This window comes from Cervus elaphus, chromosome 8, assembly GCF_910594005.1.
Source record: "Cervus elaphus chromosome 8, mCerEla1.1, whole genome shotgun sequence".
NCBI classification, from domain to species: Eukaryota; Metazoa; Chordata; class Mammalia; order Artiodactyla; family Cervidae; genus Cervus; species Cervus elaphus.
The window spans coordinates 12001245-12024060 of record NC_057822.1 but is presented as its reverse complement, the minus strand read 5'-3'; the positions used below and the strand labels follow the sequence as shown (position 1 = coordinate 12024060).

Genomic DNA, 22816 nt, shown 5'->3' with positions numbered 1-22816 from the left:
ATTATAAGCTGTGCCCTGGTACCCCTGGTACACCAGCTCTAAGCCTGGTGGGTGAGGAACACGCAGGAGCAGGCGAGTCTGGTGCAATGGGAGGTGCTGGCTGCAGGGATGCATGGAGGCTAAGGAGCTCTGGGCAGGGCTTGTCCGAACCTGCCTGCAGAGGTTGGGCAAGCTTCACAGAGTGGCACTGATCTGGAAGGGAAGAGGGGGCGTTTGTTAGGATGCCATGGTGGGACGAGCACAACAGACAGAGGGAACAGCACCTGCAGGGGCTCAGAGACTGGGAAGCGCTTGGCCGGTTCAAGGAAGAGCACGGGACCTGGGAGGGCTGGAGGATGGGGTGTGTGTGAAGGGGTGGAGCAGAGGCAAGAGACGAGGCTGGAGAGGCTAGTGCCTGGCAGACAGTGATGTCACCTTTCAGAGCCTGTTTCCTCATTGGTTAAAGAAAGACAAGAATCGCTCCAATTGAGGGGGGCTCAGTCCCTGTCAAACCAATGCTGGGGACCGACTCTTGAGTGCCAACTGCGTGCTTTGTACAACTCGGCCCCTCCCCGGTCCTTTCTCGGGTAGCACCACCTCCCCACCCTGGGATCTGCCTCGACTTGTGCTCCAGGCCTGATGGCACCCCAAGGATCTGAGAGGCTCCAGCTCAGCTCCACGCTCGGCCCCAAACTCCATGCCAGGCATGGGAGGTGGGCATGGGTGTCCGTGGCTAAGCAGTCTTCTCGGAAGAGCATCCTCCCACCGTCCTGTTCTGTGGTCAACCCCACCCCCCACCCCCCATCCAGGGAACCATCCCCACCTGTAGCCCTGCTCCTGGTTCCATCCCGGAGCCTGGGTTCCACATTTGGAGTCTGCTTGCATCCCAAAGACCCTGTTAATGCCACACCTGTGTGGTCCACTTCCTGTGGCCCCCACCTTTCTACATGCTGTTGTCCAACAGGACAGCCTTGTCATTTATCTGGGGCCTCCAGGGTTAACTGTACTCTGAGTTGCAACCAGCTGTGGGCCTTGGGAAACCTGGGTCTTCCAAAGTCAGGCTAGGGGACAGAGCGTGAAGCCCTCTTGATTTTCTGATTCTGCCTGGTCTCAGAATGAGGTCATTTCCAGCAAAAAAAAAACTGAGAGAATCAACAGCCAGAGTGGTGAAAATAAAACATGAACATATGGCCATTCACAATAGCATCATAAATAAGAAAATACTTAGGAATAAATTTAACAAATGAAAGGCAAGGCTTGTGCGCCGAACACTGTGAAACATGGCTGAGATCAATTAAAGAAGATCTAAATAAATGGAGAGATATTTCACATCCATGGGCTAAAAGACTCTATATTGTCAAGTTGGCAATTTTCCCCAAATTGATCTACATATTAAATGCAATCCCTATTAAAAAAAAAAAATCTTAGCAATTTTTTCTTACAGAAATTGACAAACTGACTCTGAAATTTATATGGAAATTTTAAGGATGAAGAATAGAGCAAATAATTTTGAAAAAGAACAGAATTGGAGGACCAATAGTGCCTGACTTTGAAACATACTATAAAGCCACAGTAATCAAGATAGTGTGGCACTGATGCAAGATAAGCACATAGATCAAAGAAAAGAAATTGAAAGTCATAAAGAAAGCCATGAAATTTTATGTATGGTGAATTGATTTTTAACAAAAGTACAAAGACAATTCAGAGTCTTATAGAATTGTCAGGGCACGTTTGACCACTGGTTCAATCTTGTCAACAAATGATGTTGGGACGGTTGGCTACCGACATGAACTTAAACCCTCGCCTCATTCCATACACAAAAATTAACCCTAAATGGACCAAAGACTTAAATATAAAAGCTAAAACCATAAAATTCCCGGAAGAATACAGAGGAATAGATCTTTATGACCTTGTGTTAGGCAAAGAATTCTTTGCCTTTTTGGAAGAGACCAAGAAGAAGATCAGTAAAAGAAAAAAAATATAAACAAATCTCCTTTGTCAAACTTTTTAAAAATATCTCAGAGGACATCATTAAGAATCTTAAAAACAAGCCCACAGACTGTGAGGAAATATTTGTAAATAGCATACTGATTAAGGTATTATACCCAAAGTATATCAAGAATACTTCTAATTTAATAATAAGACAAACAACCCAATTTTAAAATAGGCTAAAGACTTGGGTAGACATTCATGAAAGAAAATATATGAAGGGCTAATTAGCTCATAAAACATGATTAACATATTCAACTAATGAGATTAGTCAGTAGGTAAATGCAAACTAAAACCAACAGTGAGATACCAATTCACAACCACTTGAATGAATATAATTTTTTTAAAGGACAATGTCAAATGTTGTTAAAAGTGGAGAAACAGAAACCTTCTTATATTGCAGGTAGGAATGTAAAATGTACAATTGCTTTGGGGAAACAGTATGGCAGTTTCTAACAAAGCCAAACACAAACTTATCACAACACCCAGCAATTCCATTCTCAGGAATCTCCCTAAGAGAAACGAAAACACATGTTCACGAAAGAGGTTCATATGCAGATGTTTACAGCAGCGTTATTCATGACAGCCAAAATGCAGAATGACCCAACCCAATGTCTATCAACTGTGAGTGGATACATAAATGTGAGTATCCATGTCAAGTGGAACGTCACTCAGCAATAAAAAGGAAGAACAACTGACCTATGCTACTCTTGGATGAACCTCAGATCTATTATGCAAATAAGCCAGCTACAAAAGACTGTATACAGTAACAGTCCCTTTATATGACTAGTCCACAAATGGCAAACTTACAATGACAGAAATCAGACCCTGAATGCCTAGGACATCATGTGTCTTTGTAAGGGAGGAGAGAAGTGAGGATTAACTGCTAACCAACACAAGGGAGCTCACTGTGACAGAAATGTGTAATAACTGGATTTTGGTGATGGTTACACAACTCGTGTGTGTGAAATATTCTTTGATATTATACATAAACTACACTACAATGCTTTTCGTTAAATAAAAGAGGACATTTTAGATACAGCAAATTTTAATTAAATAAACATAGTTAAGATCCAAAAGATAAATAAGACACTGCCAGCTTATCTTCAGCCCTTGCCTTCAGCAGGCTAATCAAAACAACTTGAAATACACAAATGAGTCTTTCTCTGTTCTATGAAACAGTAAATGGATCTCCTTGGCACTTAAATATATTAATATAACCTGTTATATAGACTTAACTATAAAACCAACCTCCTATAGGTTTTTTTTTTCTTTCTTTTTTTTTTTATTATTATTATTATTTTTTTTTCCAGTGGGTTTTGTCATACATTGATATGAATCAGCCATGGATTTACATGTATTCCCAATCCCGATCCCCCCTCCCACCTCCCTCTCCACCCTATTCCTCTGGGTCTTCCCAGTGCACCAGGCCGGAGCACTTGTCTCATGCATCCCACCTGGGCTGGTGATCTGTTTCACCATAGATAGTATACATGCTGCTCTTTTGAAATATCCCACCCTCACATTCTCCCACAAAGTTCAAAAGTCTGTTCTGTATTTCTGTGTCTCTTTTTCTGTTTTGCATATAGGGTTATCGTTATCACCTTTCTAAATTCCATATATATGTGTTAGTATGCTGTAATGTTCTTTATCTTTCTGGCTTACTTCACTCTGTATAATGGGCTCCAGCTTCATCCATCTCATTAGGACTGGTTCAAATGAATTCTTTTTAATGGCTGAGTAATATTCCATGGTGTATATGTACCACAGCTTCCTTATCCATTCATCTGCTGATGGGCATCTAGGTTGCTTCAATGTCCTGGCTATTATAAACAGTGCTGTGATGAACACTGGGATACACATGTCTCTTTCAGATCTGGTTTCCTCAGTGTGTATGCCCAGAAGTGGGATTGCTGGGTCATATGCGAGTTCTATTTCCAGTTTTTTAAGAAATCTCCACACTGTTTTCCATAGTGGCTGTACTAGTTTGCATTCCCACCAACAGTGTAAGAGGGTTCCCTTTTCTCCACACCCTCTCCAGCATTTATTGCTTGTAGACTTTTGGATAGCAGCCATCCTGACTGGCGTGTAATGGTACCTCATTGTGGTTTTGATTTGCATTTCTCTAATAATGAGTGATGTTGAGCATCTTTTCATGTGTTTGTTAGCCATCTGTATGTCTTCCTTGGAGAAATGTCTGTTTAGTTCTTTGGCCCATTTTTTGATTGGGTCATTTATTTTTCTGGAATTGAGCTGCAGGAGTTGCTTGTATATTTTTGAGATTAATCCTTTGTCTGTTTCTTCATTTGCTATTATTTTCTCCCAATCTGAGGGCTGTCTTTTCACCCTACTTATAGTTTCCTTTGTAGTGCAAAAGCTTTTAAGTTTCATTAGGTCCCATTTGTTTAGTTTTGCTTTTATTTCCAATATTCTGGGAGGTGGGTCATAGAGGATCTTGCTGTGATTTATGTCGGAGAGTGTTTTGCCTATGTTCTCCTCTAGGAGTTTTATAGTTTCTGGTCTGACATTTAGATCTTTAATCCATTTTGAGTTTCTTTTTTTTTTTTTTTTTTTTTTTTTTTTTTATTTTTTTATTTTTTTTAATTTTTTTATTAGTTGGAGGCTAATTACTTCACAACATTTCAGTGGGTTTTGTCATACATTGATATGAATCAGCCATAGATTTACACTTATTCCCCATCCCGATCCCCCCTCCCACCTCCCTCTTCACCCGACTCCTCTGGGTCTTCCCAGTGCACCAGGCCCGAGCACTTGTCTCATGCATCCCACCTGGGCTGGTGATCTGTTTCACCATAGATAGTATACATGCTGTTCTTTTGAAACATCCCACCCTCACATTCTCCCACAGAGTTCAAAAATCTGTTCTGTATTTCTGTGTCTCTTTTTCTGTTTTGCATATAGGGTTATCATTACCATCTTTCTAAATTCCATATATATGTGTTAGTATGCTGTAATGTTCTTTATCTTTCTGGCTTACTTCACTCTGTATAATGGGCTCCAGTTTCATCCATCTCATTAGGACTGATTCAAATGAATTCTTTTTGACAGCTGAGTAATATTCCATGGTGTATATGTCCCACAGCTTCCTTATCCATTCATCTGCTGATGGGCATCTAGGTTGCTTCCATGTCCTGGCTATTATAAACAGTGCTGCAATGAACATTGGGGTGCACGTGTCTCTTTCAGATCTGGTTTCCTCAGTGTGTATGCCCAAAAGTGGGATTCCTGGGTCATATGGCAGTTCTATTTCCAGTTTTTTAAGGAATCTCCACACTGTTTTCCATAGTGGCTGTACTAGTTTGCATTCCCACCAACAGTGTAAGAGGGTTCCCTTTTCTCCACACCCTCTCCAGCATTTATTGCTTGTAGTCTTTTGGATAGCAGCCATCCTGACTGGCGTGTAATGGTACCTCATTGTGGTTTTGATTTGCATTTCTCTAATAATGAGTGATGTTGAGCACCTTTTCATGTGTTTGTTAGCCATCTGTATGTCTTCTTTGGAGAAATGTCTGTTTAGTTCTTTGGCCCATTTTTTGATTGGGTCATTTATTTTTCTGGAATTGAGCTTCAAGAGTTGCTTGTATATTTTTGAGATTAATCCTTTGTCTGTTTCTTCATTTGCTATTATTTTCTCCCAATCTGACGGCTGTCTTTTCACCTTACTTATAGTTTCCTTTGTAGTGCAAAAGCTTTTAAGTTTCATTAGATCCCATTTGTTTAGTTTTGCTTTTATTTCCAATATTCTGGGAGGTGGGTCATAGAGGATCTTGCTGTGATTTATGTCAGAGAGTGTTTTGCCTATGTTCTCCTCTAGGAGTTTTATAGTTTCTGGTCTTACATTTAGATCTTTAATCCATTTTGAGTTTATTTTTGTGTATGGTGTTAGAAAGTGTTCTAGTTTCATTCTTTTACAAGTGGTTGACCAGTTTTCCCAGCACCACTTGTTAAAGAGGTTGTCTTTTTTCCATTGTATATCCTTGCCTCCTTTGTCAAAGATAAGGTGTCCATAGGTTCGTGGATTTATCTCTGGGCTTTCTATTCTGTTCCATTGATCTATATTTCTGTCTTTGTGCCAGTACCATACTGTCTTGATGACTGTGGCTTTGTAGTAGAGTCTGAAGTCAGGCAGGTTGATTCCTCCAGTTCCATTCTTCTTTCTCAAGATTATTTTGGCTATTGGAGGTTTTTTGTATTTCCATACAAATTGTGAAATTCTTTGGTCTAGTTCTGTGAAAAATACCGTTGGTAGCTTGATAGGGATTGCATTGAATCTATAGACTGCTTTGGGTAGAATAGCCATTTTGACAATATTGATTCTTCCAATCCATGAACACGGTATGTTTCTCCATCTGTTTGTGTCCTCTTTGATTTCTTTCATCAGTGTTTACTAGAAATGAAAATGGAGAGATCACAACAGACAACACTGAAATACAAAGGATCATAAGAGACTACTACCAGCAGCTCTATGCCAATAAAATGGACAACTTGGATGAAATGGACAAATTCTTAGAAAAGTATAACTTTCCAAAACTGAACCAGGAAGAAATAGAAGATCTTAACAGACCCATCACAAGCAAGGAAATCGAAACTGTCATCAAAAATCTTCCAGCAAACAAAAGCCCAGGACCAGATGGCTTCACAGCTGAATTCTACCAAAAATTTAGAGAAGAGCTAACACCTATCTTACTCAAACTCTTCCAGAAAATTGCAGATGAAGGTAAGCTTCCAAACTCATTCTATGAGGCCACCATCACCCTAATTCCAAAACCAGACAAAGATGCCACAAAAAAAGAAAACTACAGGCCAATATCACTGATGAACATAGATGCAAAAATCCTTAACAAAATTCTAGCAAACAGAATCCAACAACATATTAAAAAAATCATATACCATGACCAAGTGGGCTTTATCCCAGGAATGCAAGGATTCTTTAATATCCGCAAATCAATGTAATACACCACATTAACAAATTGAAAGATAAAAACCATATGATTATCTCAATAGATGCAGAGAAAGCCTTTGACAAAATTCAACACTCATTTATGATTAAAACTCTCCAAAAAGCAGGAATAGAAGGAACATACCTCAACATAATAAAAGCTATATATGACAAACCCACAGCAAGCATCACCCTCAATGGTGAAAAATTGAAGGCATTTCCCCTGAAATCAGGAACAAGACAAGGGTGCCCACTCTCACCACTACTATTCAACATAGTGTTGGAAGTTCTGGCCACAGCAATCAGAGCAGAAAAAGAAGTAAAAGGAATCCAGATAGGAAAAGAAAAAGTAAAACTCTCACTGTTTGCAGATGACATGATCCTCTATATAGAAAACCCTAAAGACTCTACCAGAAAATTACTAGAGCTAATCAATGAATATAGTAAAGTTGCAGGATATAAAATTAACACACAGAAACCCCTTGCATTCCTATATACTAACAATGAAAAAACAGAAAGAGAAATTAAGGAAACAATACCATTCACCATTGCAACAAAAAGAATAAAATACTTAGGAGTATATCTACCTAAAGAAACAAAGGACCTATACATAGAAAACTATAAAGCACTGATGAAAGAAATCCTATAGGTTTTGAGATGGCATTCACCATCTCTGTAAACAGTTGAACATTACCAGTCAAATTCAGTCATATGTTTACAAAAGGAAAACAGTGTTAAAATATTGTTTTCTTTTTTAGTTTTTTTCTCCACTTGCTGAATCAGAATTACTACCAAAATTCAAAAAGCTATCATGATTTAGCCACAAGCCAATCTTATTTAAATCAGGACTTTCCAACAGAAATATTCTATCAGCCTTTTATGATCTAAATTCTTGTATATGCAATCAATTTAGATACTGTACCTATAAAAAGGTCATAGACATTTCTATTTTGTAGTAAATAAGGCAGCAGCCAACAATTACTCATTAGTAGCTGTCTTGACACAAGCTATCAAGTCTGAAAAACCTGTATGCAGGTTAAAAACAACAGTTAGAACCGGACATGGACCTGTATATTGTCACTCTGTTTATTTAACTTATATGCAGAGTACATCATATGAAATGCTGGACTGGATGAATCACAAGCTGGAATCAAGATTGCTGGGAGAAATATCAACAATCTCAGGTATGCAGATGATAACACTCTAATGGCAGAAAGTGAAGAGAAACTAAAGAGCCTCTTGATGAGGGAGAAAGAGAAGAGTGAAAAAGCTAGCTTAAAGCTCAACATTCAAAAAAATAAGATCATGCCATCCAGTCTCATTACTTCATGGCAAATAGAGAGCAGAAAAATGGAAACAGTGGCAGATTTTATTTTCTTGGGCTCCAAAATCACTGCAGACAGTAACAGCAGCCACAAAATTTGAAGACACTTCCCCCATGGAAGGAAAAATATGACAAACCTAGACAGAATATTATAACACAGAGATATTACTTTGCCTACAAAGGTCTGTATAGACAAAGCTATGGTTTTTCCAGTAGTCATATACCGATGTGAGAGTTGGACCATAATGAAGACTGAGCGCTGAAAAATTGATGCTTTTCAATTGTGCTGGAGAAGACTCTTGTGAATCCCTTGGACAGCAAGGAGAGCAGACCAATCAATCCTAAAGGAAATCAACACTGAATATTCATTAGAAGGACTGATGCTAAAGCTAAAGTTCCAATACTTTGGCCACCTGATGTGAAGAGTTGACTCATTGGAAAAGACCCTGATGCTGGGAAACATTGAAGGCAGGAGGAGAAGGGGGTGGCAGAGGATGAGATGGTTGGATGGCATCATCAACTCCATGGACATGAGTTTAAGCAAACTCCGGGAGATGGTGAAGGACAGGAAAGCCTGGCCTGCTGCAGTCCATGGGTTCACAAAGAGTTGGACACTACTTAATGACTGATCAACGACAGCAATCAAGTCTGCTCTTTCTGCCTTCTTAATGCCAGTGAAGGTTAGTTTTGTTCCAAGGATGTACTACATATGATTCTCTGAATACTCCGTCCACGTCTCTTCTTCCCAGTGATGCCTTTGTTCTTGTGAGCACCTGCATAAGAGAGTCTAGGGGCCTGAACTGCATTTCACCCAAACAGAGCATGGGGGTTTGGCCCAGCCTAGGGCTTGTCCCCTTTTCCATGGTATGGCACTGGGCACACTTCTGAAAAAGCACCTTACCCTTCTCAACATCACTCACTTTTAAATTGTCCCTTGGTCACGTGAGATACAAAATTTCCAGATACAAGTCAGATGTCCACTCTCTCCACAACTTTTCAAAGATTTTTTTTTTTTTGGATGTGGACCATTTTAACGTCTTTATTGAATTTGTTACAATATTGTTTTGTGTTTTGGTGTTTTGGTCAGGAGGCAAGTGAGATCCTAGCTTCTCATCCAGAGATTGAACCTGGTCCCTCCGCATTGGAAAGCGAAGGTTTAACCACTGGACCACCAGGGAAGTCCCAACAACTCTTGAAGTTTACTAAAACTCACTGATTCATACTCTTAAAGTGGGTGAAGTTTTTTATAAATTATACCTCAATAAAACTAGTTATTTTAAAAGTATAACTCCATGGAAATGCCCGTACAGGGCTGGTTAAATGAAGAAGACAATAGGTGATGAATGCAGTCCTCTGCCAGCTCTCATTTTCTTCTGAGAAAAAAAGGCAGGAGCTGGAGAGCGGCCTTAGTGTTTTAGACTAGTCATAGCAAGAACAACTCCCACAGCTCCTACGAGAAACACCCAACGCCAGCCTGGCCAGGCCTTGCCCTCTCCACCATCAGTTCCCACCACGATCCTGCACCTTATGTCCTTCTCAGCCACACTGGCCTTTTAGGACTTCATACTGACATAGTCCTTCCCACCTCAGGGCCTTGCATGTGCTATCACTCCTGCCAGAAACATATTTTGCTTTCTGCCTACTTAACTTCTACTCAGTCTCAGACCTCAGGTCCCTTGTCTCTTCCTCGAAGAAGGCTTCCCTGATTTCCTAAGCTTGGTCAAATCCCTCTATGAATTGGTGTCATAGACCCTATGCCTTTCTCCCTACATAATTTACCACAGTAGCAACTTTTCATTTATTTGTAACATTATTTGATTCATGTTAGACTAGTTACCCTGAAAATAAGGACCATGTCTAATTTGCTCACCACTGTACCCCAAGGCTCAACACAGTGCCTGACACATAGTACATGCCCAGTTAATTGTTAAATGACATGCCAAAAGTTAAAATTCTAAGCTTCTTAAGATCAAGAGACTGTAGTATTTAAAAATTCTGTCATTTTTGAGATATAACATCTCATCACATTATGAATTATTATATTCCTGATTATTATATGCAACTATTATATTCATGTGCCAAAGAACAAAAATTCTACAAAACAACTAGTAAAACTTGACCTAGCAGTTTACAGTTTTATCAATTAAGGAGTTTTTCTTTTTCCCCTCTGGGGCTTCCCTGGTGGCTCAGACGGTAAAGCGTCTGTCTGCGATGCAAGATACCCAGGTTCGATCCCTGGGTTGGGAAGATCCCCTGGAGAAGGAAATGGTAGCCCTCTCCAGTATTCTTGCCTGGAAAATCCCATGGACAGTGGAGCCTGGTAGGCTACCTTCCACGGGGTCACAAAAGAGTCGGACACGACTGAGCGAGACCTCCTCCTCCAGCCAGACTGGACAAGAAAAAGGAGAGAATGAACGAATTACCAATATCAGAAATGAAAAAATGGTCATTACTACTGATTCTATTCACATTAAAAGAATACTAAGGTAATAATAAGGAAAGAATTCTGTTTGATAGAATTTGATAACTTAGCTGAAACGGACTCATTCCTCGAAAGACACAAACTACAAACAGTCACAGAAAGAAAAATGGATAACCTGAATAGCCCTTCAGCTATTTAAGAAATTGAATCAATAATTATTTTTAAATCTTATAAAAAAGCAAACAGTAGGCTCGGTTGGTTTCACTGGTGAATTCTACCAAATATTCAAGGAAGAAATATTACCAAGTCTCTACAATCTCTTCCAAAAAAAAAAAAGAAACAGAAGGAACACATCTTAGTTCATCCTATGAAGTAAATAGCATCCCAATAACTAAAGACATTATAAAGTATCTGCAGATCAGTATCTCTTACAAACAAAAAAATTATCAAATCTAACAATGTATAATGATTATGTCAACCAAGTGGATTTTATTCCAGGTTCCTGGGCTAGAAGACTTCATATTGTCAAGGATAGTTCAATATTTGAAAATGCAAGGATAGTTCAACATTTGAAAACCAGTCAGTATAATTCACCATAGCAAAAGGCTAAAGAAGAAAAATCATACAATCCTATCAGTTGATGCAGTAAAAGCATTTGACAAAATCTAATGCTTATTCATCATCATAAAAAAAAAAAAAAACTCAGCAAACTGGAAATGGAAGCAAACTTCTTCAACACAATAAAGAACATCAACAAAATACCTACATCCCATATCATACTTAAGAATAAGATTAAGATCAAGAATGGGCTTCCCTTGTAGCTCAGCTAGTAAAGAATCTGCCTGCGACACAGGAGACCCCAGTTTGATTCCTGGGTCAGGAAGATCCCCTGGAGAAGGGACAGGCTACCCACTTTAGTATTCTTGGGCTTCTGGTAAAGAATCCACCTGCAATGTGGGAGACCTGGATTTGATCCCTGGGTTGGGAAGATCCCTTGGAGAAAGGAACGGCCACCCACTCCAGTATTCTTGCCTGGAGAATTCCATGAACTGTATATCTATAGGGTCACAAAGAATCAGACACGGCTGAGCAACTTTGAAAAATTGAAAGGTCAAGAATAATGTAAGGATGTCTCTTTCTTACCACATTATACTGGAAATCCTAGCTAGTACAATGAAACATGAAAAAGAAATGAAAGTGTGTATATCATAAAGGAAGAAATAAAACTGTCTTTATTCATAGTTGGAATGGTTTTCTACAGGAAAAAAATATTTCAGCCAAAATAAACCCTTCTAGAACTCATGAAGACCATATGACACAAGGTTAATATACAAAAGTCTATTGCTTTCCTGCATACCAGCAATGAACAAATGGAATTTGAATTATTTAAATACCAGTTACAGTAGCACCAATAAACTAAAGAACTTATATATAAACATAACAAAATACAATTAGTGTCTATATAGTAAAAACACTGGAAAAGAAAATTTTAAAGGTCTAAGTAAAAGATACAGTCCATATTCATGAATTGCAATTCAATAACGTTAAGACATCAGTTCTTCTCAACTTGACATATAGACTCAAATCAATACCAATCAAAATCCCAGTAAGTTATTTCATGGATATTGGCAAACCAATTTTTGTGGAAAGGCAAAGGACCCAGAAAAGCTAACATAATCCTGCAGAAGAATAATAAAGTTGGAGGACTCACATTATCCTATTTCAAGATTAACTATAAAGCTACAGTTTTCAAGATAATGAAAGCTGGACACTCAGATCAATGGAACAGAACAGAGAACCCCAAAATAGACTTACATAAATACAGTTAACTGAATTTTTACAAAGGGGCATGGCAAGTCAATGGAGAAATAATGGTGGCTGCAACAAAAGATGTTGGAGTAATTGTGTACCTATTTGCAAAAAAAAAAAAAAAGAAAATGAACCTGGGCATGGACCTTACATCAGTTCAGCTCAGTTCAGTTGCTCAGTCATGTCCGACTCTTTGTGACCCCATGAACTGCAGCACGCCAGGCCTCCCTGTCCATCACCAACTCCCGGAGTCCACCCAAACTCATGTCCGTTGAGTCGGTGATGCCATCCACCCATCTCATCCTCTGTCATCCCCTTTTCCTCCTGCCCTCAATCTTTCCCAGCATCAGGGTCTTTTCAAATGAATCAGCTCTTTGCATCAGGTGGCCAAAGTATTGTAGTTTCAGCTTCAGCATCAGTCCTTCCAATGAATATCTAGGACTGATCTGCTTTAGGATGGACTGGTTGGATCTCCTTGCAGTCCAAGGGACTCTCAAGAGTCTTCTCCAACACCACAGTTCAAAAGCATCAATTCTTCGGCGCTCAGCTTTGTTTATAGTCCAATTCTCACATCCATACGTGGCCACTGGAAAAACCATAGCCTTGACTAGATGGGCCTTTGTTGGCAAAGTAATGTCTCTGCTTTTCAATATGCTGTCTAGGTTGGTCATAACTTTCCTTCCAAGGAGTAAGCGTCTTTTAATTTCATGGCTGCAATCACCATCTGCAGTGACTTTGGAGCCCAGAAAAATAGTCAGCCACTGTTTCCACAGTTTCCCCATCTATTTGCCATGACCTTACATCATCCTTCACAAAAATTAATTCAAAAATGCTCATAGATCTAAATGTAAAATGCAAACTGTAAAATTTCTAGAAGAAAGCATAGGAGGAAATCATGGTGACTTTGGCACCTACTCACTCTGCCATTCCTCAGCTACCCTTCAGTCTATAGTTAAACCCCTTCTGGCTACCCCACCAGTCTGAGAGACAATGAAGATAAACACAGCCGGACGTTAGTTACACCAGTGAAAACAGAATTTATTCAGTAACTAGTGACACTAGGTTTGACTAGCTCAGCTGGAATTGCATCACCTCCAACAGGTCTGTTCATCATGATGCTTCCTAAGGCCCACTTTGACTTCACACTCCAGGATGTCTGGGTCTAGGTGAGTGAACACACCATCGTGGTTATTTGGGTCATGAAGATCTTTTTTGTATAGTTCTTCTATGTATTCTTGCCACCTCTTCTTAATATCTTCTGTTTCTGATTGGGCATTTTAAAGAGAGAATGATGAAAAAAAAAAAAATAAAGAGAGAATGATGGAGGAAGAGGGGAGATGGCAGGGGCTTGAGCAGAGTTAAGAAGGTGAAACATTACAAAAAGTGAGAAGGAAGATTGGTCAATGTTTAAAAAAACCAAACCCATCTGGGTTTTCTCAGTGGCACTCAATGAGTTAAGCTCCTGCCCTCCCGTGAAGGCTGAGACTGCAGCCATGCCTTCAGGTGTTGGCTAGAAGAACAAAAAATAACTGCTTTTGGCAGCCTGGAGTTTTGTCAGGCAGGCTCTTTAAGAGGGGCTGTGGACATCCTAGGGATGTGGCCTTAAGCTGTTAGAAACTATGTTAGTGTTTTGTTCAATTCTTTATAGGCTAAGGTTAGGCCTAGTAAGAGGAGGGCTCAGAGGAGCCAGGCTAGAGTTCAATCAAGGAAAGGATTTTTGTCAGAAACCAGGGGCATGTCTTCATTCTGGGCTGCCAGTTCAACCTACTTATGATGTTTCGGGCTTTGCTAAATCTCCTGTGGCATCAGCTCCCCAGGTAAGTTCTTCTTAAAAGCCTCTCTGTGAGAGAGTTGGCAGTGCCAGTTTCCCTTGGAATATAGATCTTATTCATCTCTGCTCCCCTGCAGTGCCAAGCGTAGCACCCAGCTCTTAGTGAGAACTTGGGAAAATAATGGTTGAATTGGACAGAACTTGAAACAGAAATTGAGCATGTTTTTAAGGGTTGCATTCAAGCATAAAAGAAATGGGTTTACAAATCAAAATCTTTTTCTGTAGGCCCTTGGTGAGTGCAGCATTTCAAGGAAGGCTTTGGCAAAGCTTTTCTGTAAAGTGTGGAATTGCTCTCTATTGTGAACTGCTCTTCTTTGTCAGGCTGTTTCACACACACACACATGAGCTTGTGTGAACAAATTACAGAGGTAATATGTGATTTGGGGTAGAAAGAAAGAGAGAGAAGAAGGAGTTAGGGAAGAAGAAAGGAAAGGAAGAAGGGAAGCAGGAAGCCAGGAAGGTAGGGAGAGAGGGGTGAACAAGCAGTTGGATATACGAGCCTGGAGTTCAGGGCAAGGTCCAGGCTGAAATGTACATTTGGGAGCCATCAGCATATGAAAGGCATTTGAAGTCACAAGTTGGTGAAGTGCCCAAAGCGGTGAGGGAGGATAAGGAGAAGAGAACATAGGGCAGAACCCTAGAATAACTCAAGGTTGATAGGCTGAGCAGCCAAGGAAGAACCAGCAAAGGAGACAAAGGAGAAGAAATCAGGGAGGTAGTAATCAAGAGAGGGTGGGATCCCAGAGCAGAGAGGAGAAAAGATTTCAGAGAGGCATGAGCAACTATTCCAAATACTGATAGTTCAAATGTCATTGAAACTTGACCATTGGGTTTATTAATTCATGGGTACTTGGTGACCTTGTCAAGAGCAGTTATGGTGGACTGTGAGGGGCTGAAATCCAGTTAGAGTGCAGTGAGAAGAAAATGAGAAGAGGGAAACCAAAGATAGTAAGAACAGTGACTCCTTTGTTTTTACCCTAAAGGGATGCCAAAGTAGCAGAAGAGATTTAATATTGATTTTATTTGGGGGGATTAGAGAATGGTGTGTTTGTACATAGGTGACCCCAGTAGTAGAGATCCCACCTGCCAATGAAAGAGACATAAGAGACTCAGGTTCACTCCTTGGTTCGGGAAGATCCCCTGGAGGAGAGCATGGCAACTCACTCTAATATTCTTGCCTGGAGAATCCCCATGGATAGAGGAGCCTGGCGGGCTACAGTCCATGGGGTTGAAAAGAGTTGGACATGACTGAAGCGAATGAGCACACACGTGTTTGTACACTAGTTGGAATGATCCAGGAGAGATGGGAACACTGATGATGTAGGCAAAATGAGAAGGGATCTCAGGCACAAATAGCCTTGAATAAGGGACATACAGTTCATGTAACACACAGGCCTCAATGCATGAGGAATTTTCCTGAGAGTCTCCCACAGATATACACCCTGCCAGGTACTTATCTATGTACAAACCAAGACTATTAGGATCTTTATCATGCTGTTCACATTTTTCAGCATGCTACTTCCTTTATTCAAAAACACATCAAGAACATTCACCCAAGTCAAACCCTAGAGGCCAAATTCAATCATTTTAATGGCTGCTCAGTATTCAATGGTATGACTGTTCCATAACTTAAGTAACCAGTCTCCTACTGATGGACATTTAGATTTCTCCAATTTTGCTATTACAAATAACACCGTTGTGAAGACCCTTACATAGCTTTGTACTCTATAGAGTATTTCAGAATGAGCAACTCCTAGAAGTTAAATTGCTGAGACAAAGGATATGTGCATTTTGATAGATACTGACCAACTGTCCTCTGCTAAGGTTGTGTGCATGTGTGTGTGCTAAGTCACTTCAGTTATGCCTGACTCTTTGTGACACCATGGACTATAGCCCACCAGTCTCTCCTATCCACTGGATTTTCTAGGCAAGAATACTGGAGTGAGTTGCCATGCCCTCCTCCAGAGGATCTTCCCAACCCAGGGATCAAACCTACAACTCCTGCATTTGGCAAAATGGTTCTTTAACCACTAGAGCCACCTGGGAAGCCCCCTGCTAAGGTTACCTCAATGAATGTCCCACCAGGAAGATGTGAGAGAGGGAGTATAACACCAAGGGATTGACCTGAGTTTGGACATTCCATCACCAGCTTGCTTAAAGTAGTTCAGGCTGAACATATATGTCAGGGCCATAAGTGGCCAACTTCTGTCCTCTCATCTTCCCCAGCAGGTCTGGGGAGCTGGAAAGGCAGAGAATTCGGACAGTGAGAGAGAAGAGAGCAGACAACATGGGCAGGAGTGCAGATCTGAAGAGCTATTGGGTGCCCATGGCAGGGAACTGGGCTCTAACCTGGTTCTTCAAACCACTGCTGTGGGGACCCAGGCAAATGGCTCAGCTGCTCACTTCCTGATCACAGCAAATGTGCTTGTCTGGATCCAAGTGGAAGTGAAAGTCGTTCAGTTGTGTCCGACTCTTTGCGACCCCATGAACTGTACAGACCATGGAATTCTCCAGGCCAGAATACTGGAGTGGGTAGCCTTTCCCTTCTCCAGGGGATCTTCCCAACACAGGGATCGAACCCAGGTCTCCCGCCTTGCAGGAGGATTCTTTACCAGCTGTCTGGATCCAGGGAGGCGGCAAACATGAAAATGAGATTTTAAATGTGGGGGCAGAAACTGCAGAATCGTCACCTTCCTCTTCTTTCTTACTAACACAACCCCAGTTTGGTCGGGGACAACAATTTCCCCGGCTTAAAAACTTTACATTTCCCACCCTTCTGCAGGCTGTCATGTGACACAGGTCTGGCCAGTGAGATGGGAAAACATACGGTCTCGCCCCCTGCAGGAAGTCATGTGGCACAATTCCTACCAATAAGACAGGGGTAGAAGTTTCTGCATGGCATTCTGGGAAATTCCCTCGAAAGTCAGGGGCCTCTGGATTCTCCTGGTGGGCCACCAGCTGCCCAGGTTGAAAAGGAGCCTGAAGCCTGCATGGAACAGCCATGCTATGACCTCAAGGGCGTCCACACACCCAAGGACTCTGAGGGGAGATAGAGGAGGAGGCTGGCCTGATAGCATCTTCAAGCTATTGGGTTTTCATCACCCTCACCCCAACCCTCGCCCCATCCAGATGTCTCACTGGATGAAAAACATATAACCCCTAACTTTCTGCATCTTCCTTGGTCAGGTTTCCATTACCCTCAGGAAGGCCATTCCCAGCTGTAGGACTGGTAGTATGCAAGGTGACGAGCTATCAGAAACTGGACTCCAGGCAACCTGACCACACCCTCTTCACCACTGACCAGCTGTGAGGGAGCCCAGAGTGCTGGGCCTCTCTGAACCTGGTTCTTATATCTGTAAGTAGGGTGACAGTTCCAGGGACTCCAGTCTTGCTGGGATCTAGGAGGATAACAGTGACACAAACTCTTTGAAGGCTGCTGTCCTGAGACACAGGGAGCTGGCCTTGACCTCTGAATGGTGGGCAACTGGCTTTGCACAACCCCTAACTTCTTTCTGGCCCTGTTGTTTCATGTTTAAATAGGAGGGTGGATACACCTTGCAAAGGATGGCACTATTTAAGGAGAAAGGTGTGTAAATGTGTATAACTTCAGGATGGTTGACGGTCCCCACCAGGGGTCGTGAGAAGGGCAGCTGAGGGCTCAAGCAGTCAGCAGGATCAGTGGGTGATGGGAGAGCATTAGGCTGGGAGCCAGCAGCTCTTCTACCTGGCTTGCTCTGCCCGCCTTGCAATGCCCCACCTCTCGTGGGCCTCAGCCTGCCTCCTATAAGATGCACGGTTTTGGCTAGATGACCATGGATAGCCCTCACTAGTCCTCATACTCCGGAGTTAATTTGTCTGCTCTCACAGACCTGCAGGGAGATAGGATCTGATGGCAGAGGTTGGGGTCACTTACCGATCAGGAGTGTGAAGTGTGAAGAGCCCCAGGATCCTCTGAGAGTCTCGAGCAGGGCCCACCTGAGTGTATCTACTGAGACACCTACTCATGTAGGAGAGAGGGTGGAAGGGGCAGGGAGGTGATGAGGCACCCCCTTTTCCACTCAGCCAGGGCAGGGTGGACTCTGGCCCACATAGACTGTCCTGCCTGTCTGAGTGACAGCCAGGCTTGCCTTGCAGAGCTTTCATTGCAATTCTGCAGCTCCTCTGAGCAGATGGACACCAACAGAACAACCTCTCTCTAGGAAGACCTGAGTCTTCTGCTAATGAACTGTGGGACCCTGAGATGGTCACTTAAATTTTCTAGGTCTGTTGCCTTATCTCTGAACACACGGATGTCAGACCAGGTGCTTTTGAAGATTCTTCCAACAAGAAAAAATAGATTCTGGGTTTAGGATAATAGTAGTCACACTCTCATTAAAATGTTGGGAAGATGAAATAAGATCAGCTATACTTCACATCTACTAGGCTTTTCTCCCCGCTATTCCCCTTGATTTTACACATTTGTTTTTCTTGTCCCCCACCCAAAGGCCAGTAGAGGATATCTGTATGCCATTGCAACCCAATGCCCTGGCACCTTTTTTCTAGTAAAGCTTTAATTTCCCTCTGAGGATTTCCTCCTCCCCTACTGGCTTAGTCTGGATCAACTCTACCTCTGGACTGCAGGATGATTCTTCGTTGGATTAAGCCAATCACCATATTTCTCTTCACTGGCGCACATCATTCAGGGATAAGTGTGTGGCCCTTGGAGCCAATAGAAATTGGCCCAGAACTTTTGATTAGTTGTTGAGGAAGCTCTCTCTTCTCTGCTGGACTTCAGTCTGGAGGGAAAACCATCTGGCCTCCAAGAAGGGAGATCTGAGCATGACTCTGCAGGAGGTAGAGATGCTAAAAGATGGAGGAGGTCCTGGTAGCACCATTTGAGCCCCTGCAACAAGGTTGAACTAAAGACTCATCCCTGAGCTTGTCAGTGGCATAAAACCAGGAAATCCCTTCTGAGCTCAAGCCAGGTTGCCCTGAGGTTCCTGTCACAGGAAGTGACAGAGGCTAATGGCTGCCTCCCCTCCAGCATCTAAGTCTCCAAGCTGAGACCAGCACAAAACTTTGTTGTGTCAGCCTCTCCCCCAGAGGTGTGAGTCAGGTTCATCTCCCGCTCCCCCTTCTCCCTCTTTTCTTTCCTCCCACAGAGGAAGCTGCAGAAACCACCCTGTAATGGCATCTCCAAGGGCGAAGGCACATTATCCCCAGACTCTAATGAACCAAGCAGCCCTGTCACCGCCAGACCCGCATCGCGCAGTGACGGTGAGGGCTGCTGACTCTGCACTATGGCTTCCTGGTGCTGACGTGCCGCCTTCTGGCAGAAGGTGGATTTGAGCTGGGAAGCCACTGGTCACGTTTAAGGTGGGGGTTGGGGGAAAACATTTATGCAGAACCCTCTAGAATCAAGGCTCTGGGAGAGGCCTTAGAAATGATCTTGTTCTGCAGATGTACAGACAGGCCGAGCAACTGGCCCTAAGTCACACCATGGTCTGGAGACTGAGATTTGGCCCAGAACCCAAATCTCCCTGAAGGTCCAGTTGTTCCCTTCACTCTGCCACTGCTCCCTCCCAGGATTAGACTCGTTTCCTCCCCAGGTCCTAAGCACTGGTCCCATAGAATCCCTGCTATCTCCAAGAACCTACACTATACCGAATGCTCCCAGTTATGTGCCAGGTCTTCCCAGTTACCCTATCAGCAGGTCCTGCATCAGTGGATGCAGAGAGGATATAGATGGACACCGCAGGGTCTGAGGCACTCATTCCCAGGGCCTGCGCTGAAGCTCTGAGCTCAGGCGCCGCCCCTTTTCTCAGATATCATGGAAGCTCTCTGCACTGATCTCTAGGCAGCACCTGCTCCTAGCCCTCACGGTGGGTGGAGCTCTGCAGGATTTCAGGACACACCCTGCTCTGTTTTGTTTCTGGAAGGCCTGGACTGACCTTGCCAGTCATCTCTCACCGGCCCCCAGTTTCTCTAAATGCTGTCTCCTATCAGCTCTGTTTGGGCGCCCTCCAAAGCCCTCTTATCTGTTACAGCAGAGAAGTCTATTGCCCACATTCCCTGACTCTCTATGTCTGGTTCTCCTCAATGCAGATCCACCTTCTCATTGCCCAGTGGCGCCCAGAGCCTCCTCAGACAATCAGCAGTGGGATAGGGGAGGCCCAGAAGCCAGGGCTCCCCATCCGCATCTTACCCAGCAAGTCATCTGGCACCCACTTCAAGTCAATAGCCACATATCTGAGCAGGTGCTGGGCACAGTACCATGCTGAGAGCTTCCCACAGCCCCTCTCCTGGGACCCTCACTAGTGCTCTGTGAAGGACAGTTCATCAGCCCCCCATCCAAGTGGGGAAACTAGGGACGTGCCCCAAGGTCACCTACCTGACCCTAAGACACCCTGAAGGGGGTGCACACACATCCTCCCACTGCCCGCATCTGCAGAGATGTGGTTTTCTGTAACCTCCAGGTACAGTCTCCCTTCTTCTATAATTGGCTGTTGTTCACCTGGAATCATCCCATGGATTCCGCTGAGTAAATGGCAGAGATCAGAGCTGTCTCCTGGAACCCGAGGGCAGGACCACACAGTTGGCAGACCCCACAGCCCTGCTCCGGAGAGGTCCTTGTTTAACCACAGTCACCAGGGCGCTGGGTCTACAGGAGGCCTGCCCCACTTTGGACTTTGCAGCGATCCCAAGAGGGCTTGTTATCAAAACCGGTTTGTGGAGGTTGAAAGGCTTTGGATGAAGATCTCAGTGGTGGGACGGCTGGACTCAGGCAAAAACGCAAGACTGAGCTGTCTGGGTGAAACACGATGACTGTCATGAAATTTTAATTAAACCCTCACTGGCGTGAATAATTGAGCACGAGAGTCAGGGTCGCTGACTTCCTCAGGCCTGCTCGGGAAGGAGAACTGGGGCAGCCTCGGCCTCGGGAGCAGGGCCCGGGGTGGGGGATCTGCCGACGCCCCAGGTACAAAGGGGCCCGTGGTGGGACTTCACCCTCATGGGCCCGGGAGCTTCCCCCTTATCCCTCACTTCAGGGAAGTCGTTTCTCCCCACTTCCTGTTCTGCTTGACCCGGCCGGAAGTGGCCGGGGAGAGAAATAGACGGGAGAAGAGCCAGAAAAGCAAGAGGGCTTGAGGGTTGCAGGCTGGGTGGCAGTTGAACCTCAGGTATAAATCGTGATTCTCCAGCTTGCTGGCTGTGCCGTCTTTCTTTATTTATTCTTAACTGAAGGATAATGGCTTTACAAAATTGTGTTGGTTTCTGCCACACGTCAACACGAATCAGCCATAGGCATACGCACATCCCCTCCCACCTCCCACCTCGTCCCAGCCCCTCCAGGCCATCAGAGAGCACCGATCTGAGTTCCCTCAGTCACACAACAAGCTCCCCCTGGCCACTCACTCTACATATGGCGGTGTATATGCGACTCTGTGCGCATGCTACTTTCTCCATTCACCCCTCCCTCTCCTTTCTCCAAATCTGCATCTCTATTGCACGCATGACTGCGTGCTAAGTCCCTTCAATTCTGTCTGACACTTTGCAACCCTACAGACCATAGCCGGCCAGGCTCCTCGGGTCATGGGATTCTCCAGGCAAGAATACTGGAGTGGGTTGCCATGTCCTCCTCCAGGGGATCTTCCTGACCCAGGGCTAGAACCCACACCTCCTGCACTAGCAGGCAGATTCTTTACCCACTGAGTCACCGGGGAAGCCCACATCTCCATTCCCACCCTGCGAATAGGTTCCTCAGCGCTTCCAGACTCCACATGCATGCAATATTCGTGTTTTTTTTCTCTCTCTCTCTCTCTCTCTGACCCACTCCACCCTGTATAATAGGCTCTAGATTCATCCACCTCATCAGAACTGACTCAAATACATTCCCCTTTAACGGCTGAGTAATACCCCACTGCCCACATGCACCACAGCCTCTCCATCCACTCACCTGCCGATGGACAGCCAGGGTGGCTCCATGTTCTGACCACTGTAAACAGTGCTGCCGTGAGTATTAGGGTCACTCTGCCATCTTCAGCAACTCACTGTACCTCTTTGAGCTTCAATTTCCTTATCTGAAAACTAAGGACTATAATTCCCATCATTTTAGAAATGCTGATTATCTTCTCCTAGCCTATCCCTCCCTGCTCAGCCCATATCCCTGATAAGTTCCTCTCCCCCTTCCACCACCACCAGCAACCCTCAGCTTACAAACAGTATTGAGATGAACAGGGGGTCCACATTGGCCCAGCTATCAAATTTCCCCTCCTGGGAATCTCCGTCTGGGACATAGCGTCAGAGTCACCAAGCTCTGGTAGCAAGCTGGAAGTGCAAGGAGCTCAGGGCAGGTAGAAGGCATTTTGGTGTGGTCACAGTGGCTCAGCGTGAGCAGAGATGCCCCCCACCCACACACCCATGCTCATGAATGAGGATAAGTGAAAACTGGGGAGATCTGAGTAATATGGGTGGGTTGTATCAATGTCAATCTCTTGATTATGATATTGTCTTGCACCTTTA

The 22816-nt window shown here is 43.6% G+C and overlaps 1 pseudogene; it reads right to left on the bottom strand.

Annotated features, from left to right (window-relative positions):
* Nucleotides 1-22279, bottom strand: part of LOC122698891 — a 113601-nt pseudogene extending 91322 nt beyond the window's left edge.
* Nucleotides 22280-22816: the final 537 nt, after the last annotated feature.